We start from the raw sequence: 12,045 nt of genomic DNA, 5'->3' as shown, positions 1-12,045 counted from the left end.
TACAAATATCAATTTATTCTATGTTTTTATTTAACATAATTAACAGAAAAAATAAATTTTTTAACTACTCTTCTATACAATAAGAAAAATATCTAAATTATTAATTGAAATAATTTCTAATATCATTAAAAACTGTGAATCTAAATAATTATTTATTAATAAAATGGGTCATTTGTTATGTAATTACAAATTTCAAGAGGTCAGATATAATTTTCAAAACTATAGAAGGCAATCCTTATTTTAAGTAAACTTCAAGGGATATATTTGTAATTTACACTTTTTGTTGTTAGTATTTTTTTTAAAATTTGTATTAAAATTGTTTACTTTTCAGTCTGTCTAGGATAGAAGGAAAAAAAAATATTGAAAAAATTCAAAATAAGTTCACGAAAGACACACACACACACAAAAAGGAGAGAATTGATCAATAAATCTCATATTTTGACATTCATATGGTCCTAAATATTTTCTTGTTAACTGTGCAGTCCTTGGGCTAGTTGCTTACTAATTTGCCATTAGTAAAACCACTATCAACAATTGTATATTTAATTTTGGGGATAAGGGTGTGTGTTTTTCACGTCCCCTAAAAAAAACGTAGTAATAGTAGTTGTTTAGAATGTTTGAGTTGGAAATGTGGGGTGTGAACATGTCACATACCTATGGTGTATCTTTTCTGATGTGAGTGACGTCATGTAGGGTACACGAAATACCATGTCATTATCAGAAATCAGAACATAATTTCCTATACCCTCCCCCACACCCCATTAATACAACCACAGCAACGTCCATTACTCAAATGTGTGGTCCCCCAGATTTAGAACACAATCCATCTTTACAATGTTGAAAACCCACAATCAAAATAACCAATGCAACAACACATCACTTACGAAACATATACAATACTACACATGCATTTTTTACCATACTTGTCACGTTATCACATCTGAAAAAAGTATATTAATGAGTTTTTAATTTTTTTTGAAATGTCACGTCATACCCGTCACGTTATCACATTTAAAAAAAAATACACTAATAAGTTTTAAATTTTTTTAGAGTGTCATATCATACCCGTCACGTTGTCACATTTGAAAAAAGTACACTAATGAGTTTTTAATTTTTTTGGAGTATCACATCATACCCGTCACTTTGTCACATTTGAAAAGAGTACACTAATGAGTTTTTAATTTTTTTTGGAGTGTCACATCATATCCGTCACATTATCACATTTGGAAAAAGTACTGTGGGGAAGTATTTTGAGATAACGCCACACGGTTAAGGTGACGCTGAGGTGTCAGCCGAGGTGCCACGTGGGCAGATCATGTTTGCCGAGATGTTTAGGGCACTGCCGAGGTATTCTGCGGGAATACCGGAATCCAAAATATTTGGATAGAGGACTAGAGTCCTAGATGACATCAAACTACTTATTTGGATAGAGATGGAACTCTTGAAGGAGTTCATCTTAATCTGAATAGTGTGAGTTGTGATAGATGTTATCCTTATAAAGGATAGAGTCCCATGAAGTAAGACTTCTAGAAGAAGTTGGGCACTAATCATTATAAAAGTAAGGCACCCTCATGGGTCTAAGGTATGTCTTTTATGCTCTGTCTAGTGAGTTAAGCACTATTGGCTATCTTTAAGAGATATTTTAACTGACTTGATCGTTGGAGTGCCTCCGGGTGGATGAACCTCCGCGGGATTCTTATCTTTCTGTGACAGGTTGTTCGGGCTTAATCTATTGTGCTAGTGCTCTCCAGCTGAGTTCTCCCTTTCGGTTGTGTGGTCGGAAATCAACACCCATAATTTGGCGCCGTCTGTGGGAACTTAAGAAGAATAGTTGGCCAACAACGAGTAGGGAGAAAAGATTAGGAACGACATCCCTAGTGGGAGTGGTAAACTTGCCAATCTAAACGTGGAAAGAAAAGAAAAACCGTAATGAAGGAGGACGGGATCAGAATCCTAGAAAGAATGACATCGGCCAAAAGGGAGACGCACCGAAGAAAGCAAGCCGAGATAAGTACTACCGTAAAAGCAACGCTCAGGTATGGAGTGACAGATGCCGGAGAAAAGAGGAAAAAACTAAAAAGCATGGCAAATAAGTTGACAGATCTACAAACAGTGGTCAACCTCATGATGCAGACCAACGTGATACAGCCGACATCCCTATTACAAGACATGCCAGCACCAGCAACCAAAACTAGTGCCCAGAAGACCAGATCTTGGCCTAGATGATTAAGGTCCGAGAAGACAAGAGCTCAGCCTAAGTGAGCAGATCCCGGATTCTAGATCCCAGATCCTAAATCCTAGAAGACAAGATCTCGGCCTAGATGATTAAGGTCCGAGAAGACAAGAGCTCAGCCTAAGTGAGTAGATCCCGGATTCCAAATCCCGGATCCCGATCCTAGAAGACAAGATCTCGGCCTAGATAATTAGGTTCGAAAAGACAAGAGCTCAGCCTAAGTGAGCAGATCCTGGACTCCAGATCCCGGATCCCAGATCCTAGAAGACAAGATCTCGGCCTAGATGATTAAGGTCCGAAAAGACAAGAGCTCAGCCTAAGTGAGCAGATCCCGGATTCCACATCCTGGATTCCGATCCCAAAAGACAAGATCTCGGCCTAGATGATTAGGTCCGAGAAGACGAACTCAGCCTAAGTGAGAAGATCCCGGATTCCAGATCCCGAATCCCGATCCCAGAAGACAAGATCTCGGCCTAGATGATTAGGTCCGAGAAGACAAGAGCTCAACCTAAGTGAGCAGATCCCGGATTCCAGATCCCGAATCCCGATCCCAGAAGACAAGATCTCGTCCTAGATGATTAGGTCCGAGAAGACAAGAGCTCAGCCTAAGTGAGCAGATCCCGGATCCCAGATTCAAAAGACAAGATCTAGGCCTAGATGATTATGTTCGAGAAGATAAGGGCTCAACCTAAGTGAGCAGATTTCGGATCCCAGATTCAAAAGACAAGATCTCAACCTAGATGATTAGGTCCGGGAAGACAAGAGCTTAGCCTAAATGACCAGATCCTAGAACCCAGAAGACAAAAAAGAAGCACACAAGATCAGGCTGAAGTCGGCCAGGTTCTGCATGCCGGCAGAAGGCCATCTGTACAAGGGGACTTTTTACTGGACCTCTATTGTGATGTGTACATCCTTCCCAGCTTAAAGACTTTTTTACATGAGATCTATGCAGGGGGCAGATCCCTTGCCCACAGAGCTATATCATAGGGATTTTGGTGACCCTATATGCAAAAGGATGCCAAAGCCTATGTAAAAAAGTGTGAAAATATTGTTGGAATCTATGAATGTGCAACCAGACCGAAGTGTCTTATGGCGATGTTCCCATGGTGAACATGACGAATAACTTAAACTTATTATATGGCAGAGTAGAACCATACTTACATATAATAGAGTTGAACTAAGTTTGCGATATTTCCAATTAAAACATGACGAATGACGAATGACTTATTATATGGCAGAGTAGAACCATACTTGCATATAATAGAGTTGAACTAAGTTGGCGATGTTTCTGATTGAGACATGACGAATAACTTAGACTCATTATATGGTAGAGTAGAACCATACTTGCATATAATAGAGCTGAACTAAGTTTGATTAACCTCGAGTTGCCATGTTGGCAGAATCAAACTCAGATTGGAACAAAGTGCACTTTAGCAAGAATAACAGAGAAACCAAGGATAACAACCTTGGCTTGAATCCAACTTTGGCAATAAGATCATATGTACATGCTTAATGTGGACATAAGTGAAACGTAAGCCCACATTAGGGGGCAGAGAGCTGGAGAATAATGCTTGGGAGTTGGAATTTACAAGCTAAAGTTGGCTTAACACTTGTTGAAATTTTGAGAAAATTTACAAGTTGAAGTTAAACCGAGGTTATGTTGAAAGAAGGTTGGTTTAACACTTGTTGAAATCTTGAGAAAATTTACAAGTTGAAGTTACGCCGAGGTTATGTTAAAAGAAGGCTGGTTTAACACTTGTTGAAATTTTAAGAAAATTTACAAGTTGAAGTCAAGCCGAGGTTATATCGAAAGAAGGTTGGATTAACACTTGTTGAAATTTTGAGAAAATTTACAAAGCCGAGGTTATGTCGAAAGAAAGTTGGTTTAACACTTGTTGAAATTTTAAGAAAAATTACAAGTTGAAGTTAGAACCAAGGTTATGAGCGAAAGAAGTATCTACGTGCTTGCCAAGATGACCGTGTTGTTAAGCTTTGGTAACTGAAAGTGAAGTGGCATGTTTTAGATAAACACTTGTGAAAACTTTCGTTCAAAATGTTTTCAAGTGTTGAACCAATGTCCAGACAAACAAGTCTGTGGACATATCCGAGGCATTGTACCCCGAAGAGATTGCATAGTTAAGGTGTACTTTGAAAGCATGTAAAGTTTCTACTAAAGTATGGAAACATACAAGATAGACAAGCATTCAAACACTTAGCAAAAGCAAGAGAAAACTGTACTTGCATTAAAAAGAGAAAAAGGCACTTCGGCCTGACAAAAAGATTACTTGTTCTGATTACAAAAGTGGCACGTCAGCCAAATATGGAAACAAAAAACATTTGTTTAGAAAATTACTAAGTACTAAGAAAAGAGACAAAAAGCAAAAACTACTCGACTTCAGCAGCAGGATGTTTCTCGGCCCCAGAAAACGACTGAGGAATCTCCTCAGTAGCTTTCTCGGCCACGATTTCAGTGCCGATTTCCAGAAGAGTCTGGTCTAAGCTTTTTGCAGCAACAGTGATCTCGGTTTCAGAAGTGTCGGCTTTCTTTGGTGAGGTACTCTTGGAGACCTCATTTTCATCCTCCTCAATCAAAAATAAGACTTGCTTATTCAGAGTTGAGAACTTGGCCCCAATAGCAGCTTCAGATTCTTTCTCGGCAACCTCAGCCTCGGCCTTTTCTTTGTCTCCGGCCTCCTCCTCGTCGGCTTTTACTTCCTCGGCCTCATCTTCAGATTGATTAGGAGAGGAAGGGAAAGGGACATTGAGCTGACCCACATCACAGAGGGGTGAGTCCTCGGGGACAGACATCTTTTTGAGGGCTGTCATCCAGCCAAGATAGTAGCCTTTGTTGCAAACCATGTTGACTTATTTTTTCGGCCTTAGCAATGGCCTCTTCTTTGGCAACAGTAACTTGGTCCACTTGCTTCATGTGTTTCTCTTTCGAGATATTGAGTTGCTAGAGGTACAAGCATGTTGGATTGACTATAAAGCGATGGAGTGGATTGCACAGTTATGATATCAAGGATGTCAACAAGAAGGTTTTCTATGACAAGAGTTCGGCGAGACATGTCGTCATTGATTACGGCGATGGTTACTCATAGATAAGGCGGTTGGAAAAGGTCTAAGGCTGAGATCTTTGGACCTCGGTGTTTCCTGTTCCTGGTTCTAGCTGCAAGATTATTGCTATGTCAGTGTTTTCACTGCCATTGAGATGGTGGATTGATGTGTGGAGCATCTGATGAATTACTTGGTTGTTAGTCTGGTTCAGCTGGTAGAGTTTGAACCTTGGGCACAAGAAAAAAAGAGAGTCTGGGGACACAGATAGAGACGAAATAAGAAAGTAAAAAGGTTTTGTTGAAATCGAAAAAAAATGGCAAAAAGTTATGATTTCGATTTCTTGGGTGACGTGCCCATGCTGACGTCAGACGGCGGGGGACAGAACTGATGCGACACGATGGGGACATGATGGGTACACTCCAATCTGATGATGATCTTGATTGAGGAAATGCGATCTCGGTTGAGATGGCGATCTTGGTTGACATGATGATCTCAGTTGAGATGTTGGTTGAGATGATGATTTCAGTTGAGATGTTGATCTTGGTTGAGATATTGAATTTGAATGGGACAGAACTTGTCTGTTCTTGGCTCCTGATGAGTCGATACTAGGATCTTGATGTTCTTAAACTAGTAAGTCATGATCTCTGCTAGTAATACGGTTTCTGTCAAGATGTTGGACATGGATGAAATAGAACATGATGGTTCTTGATTCTTAGATCTTGACGAGTGGACATTTGAGTCCTTGTTTCGATACACCGGCGAGTCATGATCTCGGTCGGAAGAGTATCTCTAGCATGTTGGAAGATGAAACGATGTAGGTTCCATCACCTCAGGTTGCCGAGGTAATAGAACCTAGGGGGCACTTGTGGGGAAGTATTTTCAAATAACGCCACGTGGCTATGGTGACGCTGAGGTGTCAGCCGAGGTGCCACGTGAGCAGATCATGTTTGCCGAGATGTTTAGGGCACTGCCGAGGTATTCTGCAGGAATACCGGAATCCAAGATTTTTGGATAGAGAACTAGAGTCCTAGATGACATCAAACTACTGATTTGGATAAAGATGGGACTCTTGAGAGAGTTCATCTTAATCTGAATAGTGTGAGTTATGATAGATGTTATCCTTGTAGAGGATAGAGTCCCATGAAGTAAGACTTCTAGGAGAAGTTGGGCACTAATCATTATAAAAGTAAGGCACCCTCATGGGTCTAAGGTATGTATTTTATGCTCTGTCTAGTGAGTTAAACACTATTGGCTATCTTTGAGATATATTTTAGCTAACTTGATCGTCGGAGTGCCCCCGGGTGGATGAACCACCGCGGGATTCTTATCTTTCTGTGACAGGTTGTTCGGGCTTAATCTATTTTGCCGGTGCTCTTCAGCTGAGTTCCCCCTTTTGGTTGTGTGGTCGGAAATCAACACTCACAAGTACACTAATGAGTTTTTAGTTTTTTTGGAGTATGACATCATACTCGTCACGTTGTCACATTTAGGCCACGTTATCATATTTATAAAAAGTACACTAATAAGTTTTTAGTTTTTTTTAGTATCACATCATACCCGTCACATTGTCACATTTAAAAAAAAATACACTAAAAAATTTTAAATTTTTTTGGTGTGTCACATTATACCTGCCACGTTATCAATCCCTTTGTCAATAGAATATCACCCCCTCCCTCCAACCATGTGATCACATATTTCAAAAATAAAACAAGCTTCCCAATTAACTAGTGAGGGTATATCTGTCTAATCAATACCCATCTATATTTGAAAAGGGACTTCCTAGTCACAAATTACACCTAGTGAGGACTTGCCAATCAAACATTCCAAACGTGGGACCAAACAACAATGCTTCCGACCCCCAGTACGGACGACCCCCAGTCAGACCCCCAGTGACGTGGCAGCATGTGATTGGCTGAAATCCAAAAAAAAAAAAAAAAACAGTTTTTGCACCAATCAGGGAAGACCCCAGCACCCCAAGCTGGAGGTCTAGTCATTTTTCAGGACCAAATGGTAAAAAAGTTCCCATAATAGGACTTTCTAATAAATTTCCCAAAAAAAAAACTTCTATTTTTAATTTTTTTTTCTTTGTCTTTACTAGATATTTTTACAAATTTATATATATATATATATATATATTTTACTTTAGTGATTCATCTCGAGTTTTTGAAGAAAAAAAATTAGAATAAATTATCCCCCCCAAAAAAAAAATCAGAGTTTTAGCCTTATAACAAAATAAACGTTGAGTTTTAATTTTGTCAATTTAAATTATAATCTTTTAATTTATTTTTAATATAAACCATTTACTTATTTTCATTAAGTGCACTAACCCAAAAAAAAATTATTTTTGTTATTATACTCAACATAGGTGTACAAAAAATGTCTAAAATATATTTTTTATTGAGTTTAGTGACCAAAATATCATATCTATTTTTGTCATTTTTACTTAACGAAAATAGATTAATGATTTAAATTGAACATAAATATAAAAAAAATTAAGGTTTAAATTAGTAAAATTAAAAATTCATCATCTTTTTTTGTTACAAGACTCAAATCTTCGGGGTTTATTTATTTATTGTAATTTTCCTAAATTTTTTTTTTAAATAAGTTTACCAAAAAAAAAAAAAAAGTTAATAAAAAAATCACTAAAACAATCCCAAATGACAAATTAGTGTTATCAAAATAGTATCTAATAACCAAAATAATATACAAGTCCACTTTCTAAATCTATTTTCTAAACTCAGTGATACGTAAATGATATGATTGGTTAATAATCAGAAAAAATATGCAAGAAGGTGTTACCTTAAATGTCTTAATTAATTGTCACATCAGCTAAATTTGAAAAGTGGGTCTAATTTTTTTAACTTGAATAGCAATGATGTATCTAATATTATTGTTTATGTGGAATTCTAAATCACATGTAGTGTAAAATTTTATGAGCGGTAATGATTGACTCAGGCTTTGTTTGGCTATCTAGTTGGGGTTAAAAGAACACAAAAGATAAAATAGATTAAATAAGTCAATAAGATAAAATATTATATTTAAACTATAATCATTTCACTTCTTCTTTCACAAAAGTCAAAAAAAACTAATCCAAATGAACTTTTTAGTCCCAAGTTAAAAAAGTTCCAATTCAAAAAAGCTAACTAAAATTTTTTTTGCCAAACGACAACTCAATTTTATTAGATAGTTATGAGATAAAAGAATGAATGATTGTGTGTTGTAATTTTTTATTGGTAGAGAGTATTCATTGATACAACAATATTTTGAGACTAATAATTTTTCATTGAAGCACATGCATAGCATTATTTTTTTGTCAAAAATGTTAGATATCCACAATTTAAACTCTCGAATTCACTCATACTATATTATATATTAAGTAAAAAAGGGTTTTTAACCTCCAAGTTTTGTGAGAGTTTCAATATCTCAATTTGAATTTTTTTAATTTTTTATTTTAAAAAAAAAACTCAGTATTTATTGATTTGGTCAAAATCTCCTGATCAGCATTTATTAACTTTTTTCAATTCACATGTCTTTCCACATGCATGCATTTATTGATTTGGTCAAAATCCTCTTATCAGTATTTAAAATCCCATCATACAAATAATTATAGATACAATCTGTGTATAGTTACTGCAGTACCATTTTCAACTTCTCTCATACACTATGGTTAGTGATAAGATTGTTAAATTATTTTTATAAAAAATGTTAAAAAACATAATTTATATATTAAAAAAATCTAAAATAAATATAAATATCTATAATTATCCCGTGCGTAGCACAGATGATAGGCTAGTAATGATATAATAAGAAAGTTAGGTTCTACATGGGTATGTCTTAAGTTAAAAGTTCACACTTTTCCTATCACGTCATTATTGATCAAATTGTACTAATTTTTTTTGAGAATCTCAGCCATTTTTCATTAATAACAATAATGATAGAGATTTCAAATATTCTACCAAATGTCTCACATATGTATGTGACCACTATGGTGCGAGTGTCAAACTCATGTATAATTGGGGATTGTGTAGAATAATATATAGACTATTTGGGACACTAAAGACATGTTTGAGAACCTTGATGTTTGTTAGAAAAGTTAAAAAGTCACTACAACATATCTAATCATTCTTCTTATATTTATAAAAAAAAATAATAATAATAATAATAATAATTTTAAAAAAGCTAAAAAAATTCAATTATCAAACACCTCAGACTATTATTCTATTTTAGGGTTTAAAGGATATTTAACTGAAAGCATATGACCACGAACTCTCAGTGAATGGTGAAAGTGACGATTTCAACAATCTGCCATGGTTGCAGTTAGAGTTGCATACAAATCAAATTGGGTTTAACTTTAGAATTTGAACTCGGCTTATTTGTTTCTCAATCTCAATTATTCAACTCAAGCTTGACTTGTTAACTAATCGAGCTCGAGTTCAGCTCGAAACTTGATAATAAATCTTTTTTACTATTTTTAAAATTATTTAAATATATATATGATTTAAATAAAAATATTATTTATATTATTTAACATATAAATAATATATTATTCAATAATTTAAATAAAGATAACAAGTCAAGTTTGATGAATCAAGTTTATTCAGATTCAAGTTCAGTTTGTCTACTAAACGAGCTTAAAAATTAAGTTCAAACTCATTAATTTACTTAACAAATTGAGCTAAGTCAAATTCTTAACAAATCGAGCGAAGCTAAACTCACAAACTGTAACGTCGCACTTTTCGGGCCGTTAATATATTAAATCAACCTCAAAAATATACAATTATGTCCCCAAAAAATAATTACACAAATATCTCCAAAATATAATTTAGACAATCTCCAAATATAATAATAGTGGTGGGTCCCAAAATCTAACTCAAATAATCTCTTTGGTACTTCAACTCCAATTGCTATTAAATTGCTCCACACCGGAAAAATAAATTAATTCAAAAAATATACTATACAGGAATAATAAAGTTCGGATAGAGAATAAATCGGCACGGATCCAATAATTTACAACATTGCACAATGATTCATTATAACAAACAATTTACCAAATTGCATGAACAGATCAACTCAACAAATGAAAATTTATCTAGAACCAAATATCCAGTCCTACTCAGTACATGAACAGTGGACAGATTCACTCATTCACCCACCTCACCCAAGCACCACGCTTATCCGGACATATTGGTGTAAACTAATTAACAAGGTCGACTTGATCCATATACGAAGCATTTTCACATTATTCAGTCAGACAAATCACCATTTTTAATACAAAATATCTTCACAAAATTTTACCAAATGACCAGAATAATCAACAAATCAACAATAAATAATTTCACAGAATTTATCAATAATCACAATAATCAAGAAGATTACAAGTTGGGAATAATTAAAATAGAACTCTTTATAATAAGATTTAAAAGAAGTATATTGTTTATCACCCGAATTACCTCAAAATAATTTCTCCATCACCATAACTTTGATAATTTGAAATTGCTCCATGATTCTCCAAAAATAACTCTATTCTCTTAAATAAAATTACTAACTCTCACTCTAAATGCTCTCAAATTAAATTTGGAATTTCTATACTACACAATCTATGAGAGGGGGAGAGAGGAATGCAGCAAGGATGAAGAAACGGCAGAGGCAGAAGATGACATGGAAAAGTGAGCCTCACTGGCTCCACTTATATAGAAAAATGAAGAAAGAAATAAGGATTAAGATAATGAAAAGAAAAGAAAAGGAAGGTTGGGCAGCCACGGTTTTTATTATTATTATTATTATTTCTTTTTCACTGAAAGGTGATGAGAAGTGAGGAGAAAACGGATCAAATTTATTTTTAAAAAAAGAATGAATAATAATTAGATAGATATAAAAAAGATAAAATAAAAATAAATAAATTGTTTAAATTAAATTTTCATCTAAAATTCTCAATCACTAAATTATTATAATAAATTACTAATACCACTCACTAAAATATAAACGCCTAAAAATTTGAGGTTTCACGCAAATAACTCATATCGTTGCAACCCTAGCTTAAGTAGATAATGATCAAGACAAGTGGTGGAGCCACGTAAGGATCAAGGGGTCATGTGTCTCTTTGGATTTTTTTTTTTTTTTTTACAAATATAAAGAAAATATTTTAAATAACAAGAATTACAAAAATATTATTACAATGAAATGTCAATGACATTTTAAAAATTATGAAAATAATAATGATTATTTTGATTGAAAATGAAAAGATTGCTATAAACTATATTATCTATGAAAATTTTAAATGTAACGATGATGTCATTATTATTGACATGCAAGCATAAATAATCTCACTATAAAGATATGAAATTTATTGGATTGTTAGTTACATTTGACATGTGAGGTTCACTTTCTATGTGTTTATTTACTATTAGTTGGTGATATCACATATTAATGATGACGTGATATTACCATTATATTAAAATTTTAATCAAATTTTGTATAAAAAAATAATTTATCATTATATAATTTATTTTAAGACTTATATCCATATTTTTTTATATTGTCCATGATACACTAGTTATAAATAACATTATGTTTTTTATGTTTCTTGAAATCAATTATAAAAACTTGCGTGAAATATTTTTGTAAAATTTTTTGATATTATAATTAATAAATGTCCCCCTTAATTTAATTTTCTGGCTTCGCCACTGATCAAGACACCGCTCATATAAGAGCATCCTCAGCAGTTTACTTAAATTTTATCCTAAAATATTATTAAA

At 34.2% G+C, this 12,045-nt stretch overlaps 1 protein-coding gene across 1 annotated transcript in view; it reads right to left on the bottom strand.

Annotated features, from left to right (window-relative positions):
• LOC114262805 (disease resistance protein RPM1) overlaps nucleotides 1-10,961 on the bottom strand; it is a 30,135-nt gene extending 19,174 nt beyond the window's left edge. The window contains exon 1 of the mRNA XM_082915039.1: nucleotides 10,741-10,961. The gene's annotated coding sequence lies outside the window, so the exon portion shown is untranslated. The remainder of the gene's footprint in view (nucleotides 1-10,740) is intronic.
• Between the last annotated feature and the right edge of the window lie 1,084 nt (nucleotides 10,962-12,045).

This window comes from Camellia sinensis, chromosome 2 (assembly GCF_055761805.1).
Source record: "Camellia sinensis isolate YWXY chromosome 2, ASM5576180v1, whole genome shotgun sequence".
Taxonomy (NCBI): Eukaryota; Viridiplantae; Streptophyta; class Magnoliopsida; order Ericales; family Theaceae; genus Camellia; species Camellia sinensis.
This window is presented reverse-complemented; position numbering and strand designations above follow the sequence as displayed.